Source organism: Dermacentor silvarum, chromosome 7, assembly GCF_013339745.2.
Source record: "Dermacentor silvarum isolate Dsil-2018 chromosome 7, BIME_Dsil_1.4, whole genome shotgun sequence".
Lineage (NCBI taxonomy): Eukaryota > Metazoa > Arthropoda > Arachnida > Ixodida > Ixodidae > Dermacentor > Dermacentor silvarum.
In genome coordinates this window covers 121,050,318-121,068,060 of record NC_051160.1, presented here as the reverse complement: position 1 = coordinate 121,068,060, position 17,743 = coordinate 121,050,318, and the positions used below count along the sequence as shown (strand labels likewise).

Below are 17,743 nucleotides of genomic sequence, written 5' to 3'. Positions count from 1 at the left end.
CGTAGTAATTTTAAAGGTATAAAGTCATGCTGTTGCGAATTTTGAACCAAGGAACTGAGGCGGCTAAGGTAAGCGTGTGGACGATAAATGAATTTCGTGTTTTTAAGTATCATAAAGAAATCTCCTAATCACAAATACCTCCAGTTATTTGCGAATATTGATAATTTCTGCTTACAAGCCAATTAGGATGGACAAAAAGTCATTAGAAGCTTTCTCGGAGGCTCCTGACAATGCACAATTGCAGTACCATGCCAACAATGGCATAACTCATAGCTCATTTCCTGTAATCGGCAGCTGTGCAGGTAATTACACTGTCGACTCAAAACGCTTTTAAACTCCTATTTGTTTCTTTTTTGTGCATTTGGCTTTGCTTTATACATTTATACGTTTTATGCTGCACTTGCCTTCTCTATATCTTGTATTGGAAGAGCGCTTGCAGTTACATTTTTGCATTGTATTGTGGCTTTGGGCTTAGTTTTAGGCCCACCAGTATAATTATTTTTTATTCTGTTCCTGAGACATGACGGCCATATGGTATGACTGTTCCATTATTGTTGACACAAACCTCCATATTCTATGTCAGAACCACCAGCAAGCAGCCTCCAGCCTCACCATATTAAAACCAGTTAAGACTGCCCACCTTCAAGGGCGTGGTAACCTTCACGTGCTTGGTGTGCGTTATTCACACTGCACTTCTTGCTTCAGGCAAAGACAGCAACTCTACGCAAGACTGATCGATGTTGGAGGAGGCCAACCACCTAGAATGCGTATCAGCCGGCAACTAGGTGTGACAACGGTCTAATATAGAAATTGCCATACTGATATGCGTATTCCACTGTTACACGAAAACAAAACTCAGCTGAGTAAGTAAGTCCCGAGTGGAAATGTATAGGTGAAGCTAAACAGGGTGTCCCAGCTGTCCCGCAGCATGATTTAAAAAAAGGAACGGCGTTACGCAAAGCAAACCTAGTGCGCATTGTTTCCTGTACAGTGGAGTAGCCGCAAGAAATTTTTTCGTTACTGAGATTTAATTAGCTAATTGTAAATAATTATCTCACTCGAGAAGTACTGCCCTAATTTTAAAAGTGTCAATGAGAAAATTGTAGAGCAACACGACAAACACGTTGCTTAATACGTGCCACATAAAAGTGTTTTTCCGAGCAGAAGGAAGCCCGCGAATACATGCAAAGTGCCTCGAACGGCCGGTCGCGCGGCAATTCTGCGTGTATTCGCGGGCTCCTTTCACATTCGCGTAACGCCATTCCTCTTTTTTTTAATTGTGCTGCGTGATAGCTGAGACACCCTGTATAATATATAGGTACAACTATGAGTGAAGCCCTGCACAATGCGGACACATGGAAAAAAAGTGCACATGACAAGCGCCACAATTTGTCTCTACAGCTTCACATTTTTCAGCATGAATGTGCCCCATGAAAGAAAAATCGGCCTTCAATAGCAAATTTTACATTTGCCGACGCTTTTTCACACTACTACCAGCCCATGCATCTGACCATTACACTTAAGTTACTTGTTCCCGCTAGCATACAATCCCAGTGTTTTGAACTATGCAACAAACATGGCCATGCACCTCACAGAAATCGTACTTTTGAAAACTGAATTTATGATCGCAGACGTAAGCATTCTCTAAGCTTATAGTTAGACAAGGTCACAGGTCCTATTACAATGGTGTACTTGTGGCAAGTGTACCTAAACTATCGATATTTTGACGTAACGAGATTCTTTTCTAACTGCAACTTCTACGCTCTTCATTGCACAGTCACCTTCAGGCGCTGTAGCAGTGAACCCCATAAGAGAGTGGCTAATTCAGAAGAGTAATCATGGCGGGCAACACTAATCAGCTGGTCGTGTGGCAGTGGAACTGCGCTAGTTTCAAAAGGCGCAGCTCTCCGCTGCAGCAGTTTGTTGCTTCTCAGGCGGTCAGACCGCACGTAATTATATTACAGGAAACTCTCGGTAATGCTCTAACCTTCCCGGGCTATCGAGTAGTCTCGGTGCGCGAGGAGGGGAAGCGCGGTTTGGCAACCTTGGTCGCAAGAAAATTCTCCTTTAAGAAACACATATTACAACTAGGGAAAACCAGGGCGGAGGTGATTATGGTGGAAATCATCCCCAACAGCTGGCTCAAAAACAGCGTTTTCATGTTGAATGTCTACAGCTCGCCGTCGGACAACCGGCAGGCGTTCGCTTCTATCATGGCAAAAGTGGTGGCTCTAGCCAAAGGAGCCCTCATTGTGGTAGCAGGAGACTTTAATGCTCCGCACGACGCTTGGGGCTACCATAGGCAATCCCCCAATGGTAACAATCTCCTAAAGGCGGTATCGGACTGTTCGCTGGAACTTATTACGGATCCGCAATACCCGACGAGAACTGGCACGTCGGTGGCCCGAGACACAACTCCGGACTTGGCGTTCGTCAAGAACGTCCCAGAGGCAGGGTGGCAAAATTTACAAGAGAACCTAGGTAGCGACCACTTCATATTGGCTATTACCTTAGCAGTCAATGCAGCTCCCCTCTGAGAATATAAAGTGACGGACTGGGATGCCTTTCGGAAATTGCGAAATGAGGGCCAGGATGAATATGACAGCTTATACAGCCTCTTTGAAAGGCCCAAGGAGGATTCTAATGCTGCGACCACCAAGGTTGTAAAAACGGACGTGAGGGTTGATCGGATGGATGCGCGTCTCGCGCACCTCTTAGAGGCCAAGAATTCCATCCTAGCCCGATGGAGGACCCAAAGATTAAATCGCAGGCTTCGAAAGAAAATTGTGCAGCTGAATCGCGAGATTGAAGCCTACTCTAATGAACTGTCGAAACAGCAGTGGAATGAAGTATGTTCTTCGGTTGACGGACAGATGAGAGTAGGAGGCAAGTGGAACCTCCTCAAACAATTACTTGATGAGTCGCAGTCCAAGGGTAATCAGAGATTGGCTATTGACAGAATTGTTCATAGCCAAAAGGCGAAGGGGGTGTCCGAAAAGGCCCTCCTGCCGGAGTTAGCGGACAGATATCTTCCGCTGGGCCCTTCCGGAGACGCGGACTATCCTCGTTACCGGGGGGGGGGGGGGGTGACTGGTTGAGGAGCTGGACGCATCTTTCACTGAACCCGAAATTCTGGAGGTCCTCCATGAGCTCAACGGGCGCTCTGCATCGGGCCCGGATGGGATCTCGAATAAGCTCTTACGTAACTTGGACGGTAAATCCATCGAGAAGCTCACTGAGGAAGTCAATAAAATCTGGGAGACGGGGCTGGTCCCCGAATCCTGGAAGACGGCCTCGGTTGTGCTCATCCCAAGGCCAGGTAAACCTCTAGCGCCGGAGAACATGCGGCCCATCTCGCTGACGTGCTGCGTGGGCAAGGTGGCTGAACATGCGATTCACAATCGGGTATCCCGGTACATTGAGTGCAAAGAGCTATTTCCACACAATATGGTGGGATTTAGACCTGAACTATTCACACAGGATGTCATGCTCCTTATCAAGAGACAAATTATTGACAACTACACCAGGGATACTAGAGGCATACTAGCTCTACACCTGGCGAAAGCTTTTGACAATATCTCGCACAAGTTTGTGCTCGAGGCGTTCTCGGATATGGGGCTGGGCCAACGTTTCCACGCGTACGTTAGCTCCTTTCTCAGGGATCGCAGGGCTACCATCAAGATAGGTCAAGTCAAATCCGAGGAATTTACCTTGGGAGCGAGAGGCACCCACAGGGGGCAGTCATATCTCCTATACTCTTCAATATTGCCATTAAGGGCCTCTCGGAGCGACTCGCCATGGTGGTCTGGACTAACCATGCTCTCTACGCCGACGATATAACCGTGTGGTGCATGGGAGGGTCCAACGCCGGGGTAGAGCAGGCGCTTCAACAGGCCCTAGACATCACGGAGAACTTTCTAGTCGGTTCGGGCCTTAGCCTGTCACCGGCTAAGTCCGAGTTATCACTGTACAGACCCACCCGACAAGGGGTGAGGAACTTCACTCCTTTAGAGCAGATTCCCGTAGCTCTATACACACGGGATGGGCTGATGATCCCCAGGGTATCCTCAGACTCCTACTGGAGTCCAAGGGGGGCAGCTCACAGACTATAGCCCGCATCAGATCCAAGACGTAGAACATGCTTAGGCTCATACTCAGGGTCTCGAACCGCAGGGGAGGGCTGAGCGAGAGGAACCTCCTACGGCTCTACCATGCGTTTCTCATGAGCCACATTAATTATGCCGCTTCAGCGCTGCATTGGTCCAAAAGGGAAGAGGCAAAAATCGATGCACTAATGCGCAAAAATATAAAGCGAGTTCTACGCTTGCCTATCACCACCAGCACCGAGAAGCTCATACAATTAGGCATGCATAGCTCCCTCTCGGAGGTGATCGAGGCCCAGCAGATGGCTCAGGTCGTACGTGTATCGTCCTCGCGGGCTGGTAGGCGCATCCTGTAATCCAAAGGCTGCGGTCTTACGGAGACTAACGAGCGTAAAGTGACTCTATCGTCCTCAATCAGAAGTACGTTTACGGTAGCTCCACTTCCAAGAAATGTCCACCCGCAATACAATGTAGGGCGCCGCATAGCTCGGGCCCGTTCTTTATTAAAATCGGCGGCAGATAGTCGGGATCTCGCAGCCTTTGTCGATGCAGCCCAGTACGACCGATCCGATTGCTTCGCAGCGGTTTCTGTCGACCATACTGGCAAACTCCTATGTTCTGCCTCGGTTCGAAATGTTTCGGCAGCGATGGCTGAGCAAATGGTCATCGCTATAGCAATGAAGGACCCGTCGCGTCCAAATATATTCACGGACTCGCGGTACGCATCTAGGGCTTTTGCTTTGGGCTCGATCTCGCGGGAAGCAGCGGTCATCCTCGGTAGCGAGGGGGCTGCCGGGTTTCACAGTATAAAAATGGTTCCCGACTCACATGGGTGCCAACGTACATCCCAATGTTCCCAACGCCAATGAATTTGCCCATGACCGTGCGCGATGTTTCGCTCACCGCGGTGGTGCCGGCGGATTCGAAGGCGGGGACGCCGGGAAGTGTAGGGACTCGCTCCTCACTTTTCACGAGATCTTGACTCATTATCATCTATCTCGGAGGGCTTTTCCACTTCCTCACCCTAGACTCACTCGATCGCAATCGACGGCCTTTAGGATGCTCCAAACGGGGTCTTTCCCTTCGAGGAGCAGATTTAGTCACTTCTCGCCCAACATCGAACCGCAATGTCCGGACTGCGGAGAGGCGTACTGCTCATTAGCTCACATGCTCTGGCAATGTCCTGCGTTACGCGACACAGAGTTCAACAACGAAGAGGTCTGGGAGGAAGCCCTTAAAAGCGGCGACTTCTCAGTTCAACTTCGGGATGTCCAGAGGGACTGCGAGAGGGCGGAGGGCTACGGTCTTCCGGTCCCCGCGACTGCTACCGACTCCCCCTGAAAGGGGGCGTCCAAACGCAGTTCCTCAGGACCTGAATAAAGGTTCTTTGTCTGTCTGTCTGTTCATTGCGATAAGCATTAGCTCTTCGCTCGGCCTTTGCCACTGTTTTACCACATTATTCCTTGGCATCTACAAATGTATGGCAATTCTTCGCCACGACCGGATCGTAAATGAGCAGCCGAAAGAGCTCCATCCTTTGCCGTATTTAATGTCCGTCTACTTCTGCTTATTGGTTAATTCGCCATCGCGCAGTGATCTGTGAGTCATCTGGTTAGCTCAAATGGTACAATAACATCAGTGCATAAATTTGGGCTTTTTGGAGTAGCACTACTGTTAAGAGAAGAATGACACAGCACATGAACATTTTTGAGGGCTAATGGTTGAAGTGAAGTTCCAGACATGCTGCTAGAAGCGCCGCAATGGTAGTGCAATTCCTAAGTGTTTAGTTGCACGGAAATGCTCCAAAACCTTGACAGACCTTCTAATGATGTCTATTGTAGTAAATCTGTAAAATTCAATAGACTTTTCTCATACAGTAATCATGTCTAAACTGCTGAGGGAGGCATTACCATTATTCAATGGAGTGTACAAAAAAGTCCTTAAACGTGAGAGAAAAAAGGGAACTGGGTGTCAATGTACAAAAAATATTAAGACGCATGTCTTCTCCCATGCTCATTACGCTATTGCATATTTTATCTTTTTTAGGAGGCACGGGCGCTCACTATACTCTCCTTTTTTGGATTTCTATGGAGCACTGCACTATTTTATCGCTGACGTCGAACGGTAAGAAAATCATCAACATATCATAACAATGACCTCAGCAGGCCAGATAAAGGAAGAGGGAAAAGAAAGTGTCGCGTACGTTTACAAGCAAGGCGTCTCCTTAACTCGCACTCCCTACGCTGGAGGACAGCAGGCCAGTACAAAGCAAGGAGACAGTCTTGAAAGACTTTGTGAATGCGATTGTGCATTTGGGAGAGCGCCAATTAGGCTGCGATAGCATTCAGATCTTCTTCGATTGGGTCTCGGTGGTATGTCATGATTGTACTGTATATGGTTGCGCTGCAAGCGTGGACCCCAAGACAATACCAGGAAAAGAAGAGGTAAATGCGCAAGATCCGCATCGATCTCTTGTATGTAGGCTAGTATTCCTGTGTGTAACGGCTTTGCTGCGCAACCAAATAGCCTACATATGTCAGTAAAGTTCGCACAAGCCGGTCGGCCTCAAAAAACAAAAACTCTCTTAACTTCACCTCTGGCACAAAATTACATTTGAAGCTGTGAAGCTTTGTGAAGCTGACTAACACAGAATATGACTTCGATCAATGATTTATGGAAAAAAAGAAAGGTGTACAAAGGACCAGTCTTCTTATAATACCTTTTATCCCTTCCAACTCCGTCAGCCTTGATGGTATAAAACTATATTAATTCTTCTACAGAACTCGTGAACAATGCCACGTATATGAAGAAAGAGGTTTTTTTTGTTACAGCTGTGTCTTCTCTTTAGATTTTAGCGTGTGCTAATATTCATCTACGCACATACTTTTCTCACGCAGTGCCCAAATGCTTACCTCTCGAGTGCGTTTCCATGAAGCTGGTCGAATAGTCCATATTGTCAATAAACGCCGCAATAAGTAGTCGCAAACTAGGCAATCGGACACTTTTCACAAGAGCTATATTCAAATAGCAGTTTACCATGTAATGGTGCTCTATATGACCAAATATTGCTATATAAAACTACTTACATTCCATTAGCGGACACCGCTTACTTGAATCTTCTTTATGATTTGCTTTAGCAGTACTTTAGTGACACATGTTTTGGCTAATAGCAAAACAGGAAAATAGAGTGTTAGAACGGCTGAAGATCAAAACAACCCCGAATGAATTAAAGTGATAAATTGTCTCCTTATTTCCTGCATTGCCTTTTACTTTATCACAAGGCCACAGTTATTGCACTTTAGTGGACACGGTGAGTGCTAAAGGAAATATCTTTTCTGTGCCGATAATAGCACCTTTCATCGTTTATCGCTGTGTCTAAAACGCCTGTGTACGTTAAACTGTATGCACTTTATCAAAACCCAGGTGGTCAAAATAATTGCAGAATTCCTCACATTGTGTTGAGCGAGAAGACTGGTGGAACAGAGAGGTTACAGTTTCGTTTGACACAACCATACAAAAAAGCAGAAAACGAAGCCAGAGAAAGTGTGGGGGAAAGGTTATTGAAATGTTTTGTTGAAATAATGAATAATATAGTACAGGAAAATGAAAGTGAAGAGAACATAAATAGGCGCAGCACTGAATAAAAACCCCACCTGCTCCTTGCGTGTGCAGTTCATCGTCATCATCATCACCATCCTCATCAGCTTATATTTATGTCCCTTGCAGGACGCAGGCCTCTCCTTGCGATCTACAATTACCCCTATCTTGTGCTAGCTGATTCCAACTTGCGCCTGCAAATTTCCTAACTTCATCACCCCACCTAGTTTTCTGCCATCCTCTACTGCGCTTCCCTTCTCTTGGTATCTATTCTGTAACTCAAGTGGTCCACCGGTTATCCATCCTACACATTACGTGGCCTGCCCAGCTCCGTATTTTTTTCTCTTAATGTCAATTAAAATATCAGCTATCACCGTTTCCTCTGTGATCCACACCGCTTTCTTCCTGTCTCTTAACATTAGGCCTAACATTTTTCGTTCCATCGCTCTTAGTGCGGTCCTTAACTTGTTCTCGAGCTTCATTGTTAACCTCCAAGTTTCTGCCCATATGTTAACACCGTTAGAATGCAATGATTGTACACTTTTCTTTTCAACGACAGTGGTAAGCTCCCAGCCAGGGCTTGGTAATGCCTGCCGTATTCTCTAAGCCAATTTTATGTTTCTGTAAATTTTTCTCATGATCAGGGTCCCCTGTGAGCAACTGACCTAGATAAATGTACTCTTTTACAGACTCTAGAGGCTGACTGACGGTCCTGAATTCTTGTCCCCTTGCCAGGCTATTGAACATTATCGTTTTCTTCTGCATAATAATCTTGAACCCCACTCTTACATTTTCTAGGTTAAAGTCCTCAAGCATTTCTTGTAATTCGTCCCCATTGTTGCTGATTAAGGTAATGTCATCTGCAAACTGAAGGTTGCTAGGATATTCGCCGTTGATCCTCAATCCTAAGCTTTCCCAGTCTAACAGCTTGAATACTTCTAAGCATGCCGTGAATAGCATTGGAGAGATTCTGTCTCCTTGCCTGGCCCCTTTCTTGATAGACAACTTTCTACTTTTCTTGCGTGTGTGATTGGCTACCTATTAAACCCTCTCAGCGCCATAATCAGATTATTATTCTGGCGCGAGAAGCACAAGAATTTAACTATTTATTAATTTTGCAATACAGTGGCGGAAGAACGATATTTTATGAAGGCTGATGGCGTTTGTTCGTATTTTATCTCATCAATGAAGTGAAATATATTCAAAATTTTTGACTATGGAGAGAAAGTAAGCTTTGTGCTAGAACATATACAACGACACAGAAGTCATATTTTGTCAAGAATTACTTCACAGCCATCTACATGAAACATTTCGGCTCTTCTCTGCTCCACTCACCCAATGTATACTTCTGTTTGCAGCATTCTGCGTGCATGGTGCCTCAGCTTTAGAATAACCGACATAATAGTATGCAATAACTGTTCCTCTCAGGAATATGTCAAGTAAATTTTGTTTTGTTTTTTCAGGAAAACTTGAATATGAGATGCAAACATGGAATGATCACGTTGGACGACACGTGCCTCGTTGTATAGCTAAGTATAAACAATATACTGCGAAGTTATTTTCTCCCTACACCCGCCACTGCATGCCCCATCGACAAATCCTGTTATATCCACGTATACTAGACACAGCTTGAAATGAAATTTAAGTTAGTATAAATGATTAGTTTGAGCAACAATGGAGAGGAATTACAACAAATGATTGAGGACCTTCATCGCGAAAATGCAATAATTGGGTTGAAGATGAATATGCAGAAGACAAAGATAATGTTCAATAGCCTGGCAAGGGAACAAGAATTCAGGATCGCCAGTCAGCCTCTAGAATCTGTAAAGGAATATATTTATCTAGGTCAATTACTCACAGGGGACCCTGATCATGAGAAAGAAATTTACAGAAGAATAAAATTAGGTTGGAGTGCATACGGCAGGCATTGCCAAATCCTGACTGGGAGCTTACCACTGTCGGTGAAAAGAAAAGTGTACAATCATTGCATTCTACCGGTGCTAACATACGGGGCAGAAACTTGGAGGTTAACAAAGAAGCTCGAGAACAAGTTAAGGACCGCACAAAGAGCAATGGAACGAAAAATCTTAGGAGTAACGTTAAGAGACAGGAAGAGAGCGGTGTGGATCAGAGAACAAACGGGGGTAGACGATATTCTAGTTGACATTAAGCGGAAGAAATGGAGCTGGGCAGGCCATGTAATGCGTAGGATGGACAACCGGTGGACCATTAGGGTTACAGAATGGATACCAAGAGAAGGGAAGCGCAGTCGAGGACGGCAGAAAGTCAGGTGGGATGATGAGGTTAGGAAATTCGCAGGCGCAAGTTGGAATACGCAAGCGCAAGACAGGGGTAATTGGAGATCGCAGGGAGAGGCCTTCGCCCTGCAGTGGACATAAATATAGGCTGATGATGATGAAATGATTAGTTTGAACACACAGGCTCCGAATAAAGTATATTCATATTTGCAAGAACTATTTCATGTACCTTGGAATGTAACGTGTCTAATAAAGTGCGCGCCTATTTCTTCGCTCACTTCATCAAATATTTCAAGACTAAAGTGCAAGAAAAAAATATTCGTCGACCCTTCCGATCCGTGAAGATGGTTAACCAGCGAAGCTGAAACTTGTGGAACCGGTGTTTATCACTGGGTTAATCCCTAGAGTTCATTAAAGTATTTCCCAATTATGAGGTTACACACACATTCGGCTGCGACGGGGAGAATGACGTTACTGACGTTATGCCCGCAGTCCGCCGTTTTCGCTTGCGTTCGATGTCTCGAGTTTGTTCGGCGGCGTGGTTCCAAACATTCGTCCGCCGTTGCAGCTTGCGATTCTTCGAAATTAAATTGCTTCAAAATTAAATCTGTCCATTACGTAAGACAATGAATGGCTCATACCCCCTAAAGAGGAGGAGAGAGAGCGAGCGTAGGCAGCTCCTCCGCTCTGCAGTGGTGGTCCTCTCAGTCCAGGGGCCGTATTTTGTAAAGCTTCGGTTTTGGAAAAATTCTTTTTGCGTGCAGCGATTGGTAGCCGCCTGGGTGACGTCATCGCCTCAGGGCGCCAACGCATCTTTTATGACGTTACGCACATGTCAATCACGCGGAAACCGAATTTGTCGCCTGCTATGAAGCGAAGCCGCGCGAGCTGCTATGGTCTGATCCGAAGCGCGGTGTGCCTTGTGCAGAGCCTGTGCATGCCGTGAGCATGGGCGAGATCGCGGTACTCAGGAGAAAATGGCGGTGTGTGCGGTGCCTGTGGCGTCTGTTCTTGTGATTTTAGTGAGCCTCCATGGAAGACAGTGACGACCTCGACATCGACAAGACGTAATTGAAATGACAGACGAGGAATTCAGGCGACAATTCAGACTCTCAAAAGAAACAGTGCTCCGCCTGTGCGAGGAACTTGAGTGTGTATTGGGTCTGCAACGCACTAGTGGCATTGACACTGTGACAAAAGTGCTGTGTGCGTTGCGTTTCTTTTTTTGTTTTGCTACTGCATGTTTTCAGCAGTCCGTGGCCAACGAGGAAACTGTCGCCGTGTCCGAGCCCTCAGTCAGCTGCATAATGTTTTCTTATGCTGAAGCCATAGCAACGGTCAGCAAAGCAACGGGATGGGTGAAGTTTTCAAGGACGACAGAAAAGGTGGCGGTTAAGCAACGCTTCCTCGAACGCGAAAAGCTCCCTGGGGTCGTCGTCCGACCGCGAAAACTGAGCCCCGCGGAAACGGAGGCGTATTCGAGACGCAAGGGATTCGACGCCTTGAATGGCATGGTGGTAAGTTAACAATTTCAAGTACAATCGTTCGTATGAATCGTTAGCGGACCCATTTAAAGTATACGAAGAACACCTTTGACGCTAACTTAGTTACGTGATGTCGAGTTATTATGGATGCTGCGAGCGGGACGATGTCGCAGAGGCTTGAAAAAGAGTCAAAGAAAATAACCCCCCGTCGCATAGCTAGAAATGTAGCATACCTGAACTTGATTGCGGTTCAAATGTTGCTCATGTTACGGTCAATTCTATCTAAATAATGCGTTTATGGTCCAGTACAGACGTTAATTCTTGACGAGTAGCGGTGCCGCTTGTATGGTAGCAGTGTGTAGCCTGTGTAGTCTCGGTAACTAGATAGTTAGGTAACATGTGATGCGACTGGCGCACATAGATGTGAAAATTATCAATACATACTTCAGCGTACCTTTACGAATACGTAGGAATTCCACACAGACTAGCATGTCTAATCAGTAGTGTATTTTGGCATTTACTTTAAAATGCGCATATCGGTGCAAGCAGTGTTCGGTAAAGTACTCTATCTAATCGTATTATTATTCTTAAGCAATGTGCAACATAATCTGAACGCGGAAGACACCATTCGACTCCCTCTCACAGGTGTGTGATGCAGACCTAAGGATCGTGGCCATAGACCCTCGCATGCCAGGGTCATGCCACGATTCCTTCGTCTGGAGGCACTCAGCATTGCGCCGCCGCCTGACGTGTGGCCTCCTGAATGACGAGGAGTTCTTGCTTGGTAAGTGTGAACATGGTTGTGCACATTTGCCCTAGGTGTTGTGTAGGTTGAATACAAACAGGAGGATTTTTTATGTTAATCTACAAATGGAAACTTTGCGCCATGCGGAAAACACACTAGTAGTTAGCAATCTGTTTACCTTTCATTAATACCCTGCATCAGCCAGGCATTTTTTGTGCGGCAATACATGTTTTTTTTTTTTTTTTTGCAGTGCTTCCTATCAAATTTCTCACAGTAAATCATTGACATTTGAAAATATTTTTCATAAATACAGATGACTCGGGATACGCACTGGAGCCCTAGCTTCTGACTCCTATGCCCGGACACCCGACGCGTCTGACAGCAGAGGGGCGCTACAATGAAGCACGCGTCGTCGTCAGGAATGCGCCTGAAAGGTGCATAGGCAGCCTAAAAAGACGCTTTCGGTGCCTGCAGAGGAACCGTACGCGGCACTATTCACCCCGCAAAGCAGCCACCAATGTGGCGGCGTGTGCTGCGCTTCGCAACCTCTGCCATCCCCGCTACCAGATGATCTGGAAGACGACGACACAAGTTGTACCAGTGATGCAGCAGCAATACAAGTGCAGCCACCACAGGCCCCATCGCTGCCCTTGGCACAAGTAGTGCCGCCTCCACGCGCTTTGTTCGAGAGAGCCAAGCAGGCTCGCTCTGCAGTGGTTGACATGCTCAGGCTGCCTCGTAATCTTATCTTGTTTGTATTTGTGTAAAGATGGCAGTATCACTGTCTTTAGCATTTCCGGCCTCACTAGCGCATCTATGACTTTTGAGTGAAAACAAATATCTTCTGTGTGTTATCTACATTGGCTCGTTTGTACTTCTGTACTGTATAATCATGTGTCTTGTTTGCCAAGCCCGGGAGTACAGACCCTGTCAAGACTGATTAATGGCTTTTTGTCGGTACCCACCAAGTGTCATTGTTTTTCATTGATGATGAAATAAAATGATGGATTGATTGAATGATTGATTATATTGCATATTTAGAGAGTGTGTGAAGCCGGACGCGCCTGCAAATGAGGTGGCGGCAAACATGACTTGAACGGAGATATTGTTCAGGTCACAAGAGGGGTGTGTACCAATTTTCTATCATATTCCCCCGTGTTTTACAGGTTTTGTGTTAGCCTTTTGGAAAACATTCATTCACAACATGTGCCACTGGAGGCTCATGTAGTATGGAAAATCTGCGAATTTGAATACGCGCCGACAATCTGTTGAGGTCTTGTTAATGGTGACGCTTGCATTGAGGTTAGCGAGGAACGGTATCTGTGCTAGCAACATTTTGCAAATAGAAGTTACATCGGCCAGTTGGAGACATTTTTGCTTGGAACTGCCTCGCTCAACATAAACTTGACAAACTCGATCATCGACATGACATGTGTCACAACGATGGAACAATCTCTATGGCATGAAGATTACTGCTTGACGATGCTCGAATGACAACGAAGGCATGACAGGCAGTAAAATCACTAAGAAAAAATGATGATGAACAGTACCGCGGAGAAGGCACGGCGTTGATTCATTTAGAACGATGCAAACGTGGCAATGAGGTGACGGGCAAGTGAAGATAGATTGACGATACTGCTCAAATTATCACGTTCCCGTGAAGGCGACTTAATAATAAAGACTGCATGAACATGATGCCATGTTTATGTTGGAGCTCACGTAGGCACACGCGTGCCAGCAAGGATAAGGCAGTTACAATGACAACAATGTGAAGGAAAGACATGACGATGGCGTAAAGATGACTCAAGCCCACTGAATGTTTCTGTGTATAACTGACTTTCTCGAAGTAGAAGTCGTGGGCATGAGGACCGTGTAATCACTATGAGAGACGACGATAGTACGACCATGACGACAATCAATCAATCAATCAAACAATCAATCAATCTGTTTATTTCCGTATTTCGTGTACACGATACAACGAAAATAGGTGGCAAGAGAAAAAAGCTGCTTTGTCGCAGCTTGACTGAGCTCTTGCCACCCGTACAGCAGCAAATATGAATGCAGAAAATGAGCATACAGAGAGGTTTTTCATTTTCTTTTTGCAGCTTCAAATGAAGATGAACCGTCTTACAGAGTGTACGAGCAGCATAATATGAAGTATTGAAAACAAAATCCACACAAAATATAAACAAACTATATACGCTTTAGCATAAGTAAATCTAGAAAGATCTATTCAGATACTAGATACAAAGATCAAATATTTCCTTTTTCATAGTGTTAGTATGTCTATATCTCGTCCATAGTATTTGTTCAATGTAAGTGGCATTCTGTGTCGAATCCTTTCTGTGCCATAATGTGTACGGCAGAAAGGAATTTCAAAAGGTGGCTTGTACCTAAAAGGGTACAACGCGATGTTTTACTTTAAATTTGCAAGGTCTAAAAACTTTTCAATTTTGCCAAGTTGAGCATTTTTATACATTAGTAGTAATTTGTGGAAGTAGCTTTTGTCCGCTTTTATAATTGTATGCTTACGAAATAGTGGATCTGTATGTTCTAGAAACGGGGCGTTATGGATGCACCGCACTGCCTTTTTCTGCATTATCGTAAGTTTGTGTAGGTTTGTAAGTGTGGTGTTTCCCTATACTGATGCGCAGTAATACAAGTGGGAATTCAACAAGGTGCAATAAAATGCCCTTTTCACATTTACTGGAAGTATGTGGCGACAACGACTTAGCACACCAGCAGCTTTGCTTAACTTCGTTAGTAGGTTTTTTATGTGCTCATTCCAAGACATGTGCTCCGTGAAAACAAACTCCGAGTAATTTTACCGACTTTTGAATGGTGATTTCGTAAGGACCTAGGGTTATGAATCCAGTTGCTATTTTCGCAGTTCCCAGTGGACGAAAAGGACGCACTTCGTTTTTGATTCATTTAGGTTAAGCCGATTTCTTTTACACCACAGGTAAAGTAGCTGACAGAAGGCCGCAGCCTTAGCTACTATTTCATTCATATTTATGCCATCTATAAGGACTGGCAAACGTCCGCATATATAAAGTACTGACATTTATTATAAATTTGTCCAATATCATTTATGTAAAAAGGAAGAATATTGGTCCCAGTATACTTCCCTGAGGAACTCCCGAATCAATGGGCATCATTCTGGATTTATGTTTGTTTAGTTCGACGTATTGTAGACGAGAGTTTAAATAGCTTTGGATTAGTTGCAAAGCCGTTCCTCTAAAGCCATAGCGTTCTAATTTATCCAGTAGTATTTGATGGTTGACTCGATCAAAGGCCTTGCTGAAGTCTAAGACGATACCTAATATCATGGTCTTATTTTCGAAATGTTCCAGAATAGTTTCCTTTTGGGCGAGTAGTGCCGTTTCAGTACTTCGTCCTTTTTCTGAAACCATGTTGACAGGCAGTAAGGAGGTTGTGTTTTTCGGAGAAATTTTTTATTCGAGCGTTTATAATGTTTTCTAGTCCTCTTGAAGAAATAGGCAACACAGACACAGGTCGATAATTGCCTAAGTTGTTTTTATCGCCGTTTTTGTAGATCACTGTTACCTTCCCTACTTGCATTCTACTAAGAAAAACGCCCGTCATGAGGGACAAAAATATATATGTGCGTTAATATTGGTGCAAGTAAACCAATCACATACTTAATTGGCTTAATTTGAAGTTCATCAGCGTCTTGACTGTGACTGTTTCTGAGTCCCTGAAAAATGTTGGTTAATTTGTGCACATTTGTTGGGTGGAAAAATGATGAATGTGGTAATCTAGATATATTATTAGTTGCTTCAGGACAATATGTGCTACTACCGATTCCGACAAAAAGTCGTTAAAATAATTTGCAAGGTCCGTTCCAGCTACCTTCATGTTTCCAATCGTCAGATTTTCAACTGTTGTTTCATTTCCTTTTCCGTTCAATACTTCGTTAAGGTTCTTCCATAAGATGTCACTATTTCGAAGGCAATTTTCATAAAACATACGACTGTAATATTCATCTTTAGATTTATTTAAAATTCTATTAAGCTCATGTCGAAATATTTTATATTCTTTACATTTTTCGATGATTCGGGATGAAAGGAAGGACTCGCAAAGTTTTTTTTTTTTGCTTCATTAGCTTCATGTGGTCATACGTTATCCACGGGCTGCGCAGCTTTTTTTGCTTGTGATATGTGTGCATAGGAAAAGAACACACGTAATGTTTTTTCAGTAAATACAATCGACTGGCACGGAATTCAGGCGGCGCAATAAATGCGCATTTCTAGTCGTCCGCGCAAATCTTACCAAGATCGCTTTCACGCTTTATCGCTGCGACTTGCGATTTTTCGTCGCGACGTGCGGAAATGTTGCCGTTTTTCAATCAAACAAATTTCCATCCCGCTTCGTGTTTGCGGGCTACAGCCATGCCTAGAAGTCTCTTCAAAAATTGGCAGAGGTGCTTATTCATGTAAATTGGCTCGTCTGTCGAGGAATCCAAAGACGATTCAGTCGGCAGGCCCAACTTTGTGTTTATGAGCTTTGTTTTGCGTGCTTTTTCAAGAACCTTTCGCGCTTATCTCGCCTCACGAACTGGACCACTATGTTTTTTTTTTGGTTTTATCTTTTGTTGAAACCATGTGACATACGTCTACATCAGCGACTGAAATTGGTTCATCGATTTCCTCGCCAATTTTGCTGAGGATATTCGAAAGGCACTCATTTGGTTTGTCTTTGATGTTTTTGATTTCTAGGTTCCAGTTACGCGAGTATTGCTCTGACTTCACGAGGTCAACTTGTCAAGCAGTAAGGTCCCTTTCAAAAGAGATTACCTTCAGTCCGAGCGTTTCATTTTCATTCTTCAGCAGCTTATTTTCAATCAGGGAGGCTTCGAGCCTCTTGTTAGCTTCATCAAGGGCATTGCTGACGAACGTCCTGCTGCGTTTCATCTCTTTTATATCTGCCCGAATATTTCTTTCTTCTAGACCGATATTTCTTTCCAGAAATTCTCGGAGGCTTTTGAATTCATTTCGGAGCTCCTCCTTGAATTCCCGGAAACAATTTTGCATTTCCCTCTACATTACTGATAGCAACCGGGATAAAGTGCATATACGTTTCACAACACACTGTGGCAGCAGTGACAGCAACACTTATATAAGTGACTTAATGAGGCGAAAATGGAAAGTATGCTAACCTGCAATGTGAAGCAGGGTCCAATCAGTGGTTGTGGTCGATGCCGTCACTGCTGCCAAATGATGGGTCCACAGAGCACCGCTGGTTAAATGGGCTTTGTGTTCGTCACGCGGTCCCGCTGACTTGCGCCGTCAGGACTGGAATGCTCCAGGCTTTGCGCAGCGGCCTTGCTTTGTCCCTCGTCACCCCTCACACAGGCCCGTTCGCCAGCGATGCGGATGCAGTTATGCTAGTTTTGTCAACGGCAGATCTGCAATGTGAAGCAGGGTCCGATTAGTGATTGTGTTCGATGCCGCCACTGCTGCCAAAAATTACTCAAGTAATGGCAAAACGAAAGCAGTACCATCCTGTATGAGTGATTAGTTTTAATTCCTCTAA

At 44.8% G+C, this 17,743-nt stretch overlaps 1 long non-coding RNA gene across 1 annotated transcript; it reads left to right on the top strand.

Annotated features, from left to right (window-relative positions):
* The first annotated feature begins 709 nt into the window (after positions 1–709).
* Positions 710–9,323, top strand: LOC125946946 (uncharacterized). The gene is made up of 3 exons (XR_007468012.1): positions 710–785; positions 6,150–6,227; positions 9,164–9,323. It is a non-coding gene; the product is annotated as an uncharacterized LOC125946946 (long non-coding RNA).
* Positions 9,324–17,743: the final 8,420 nt, after the last annotated feature.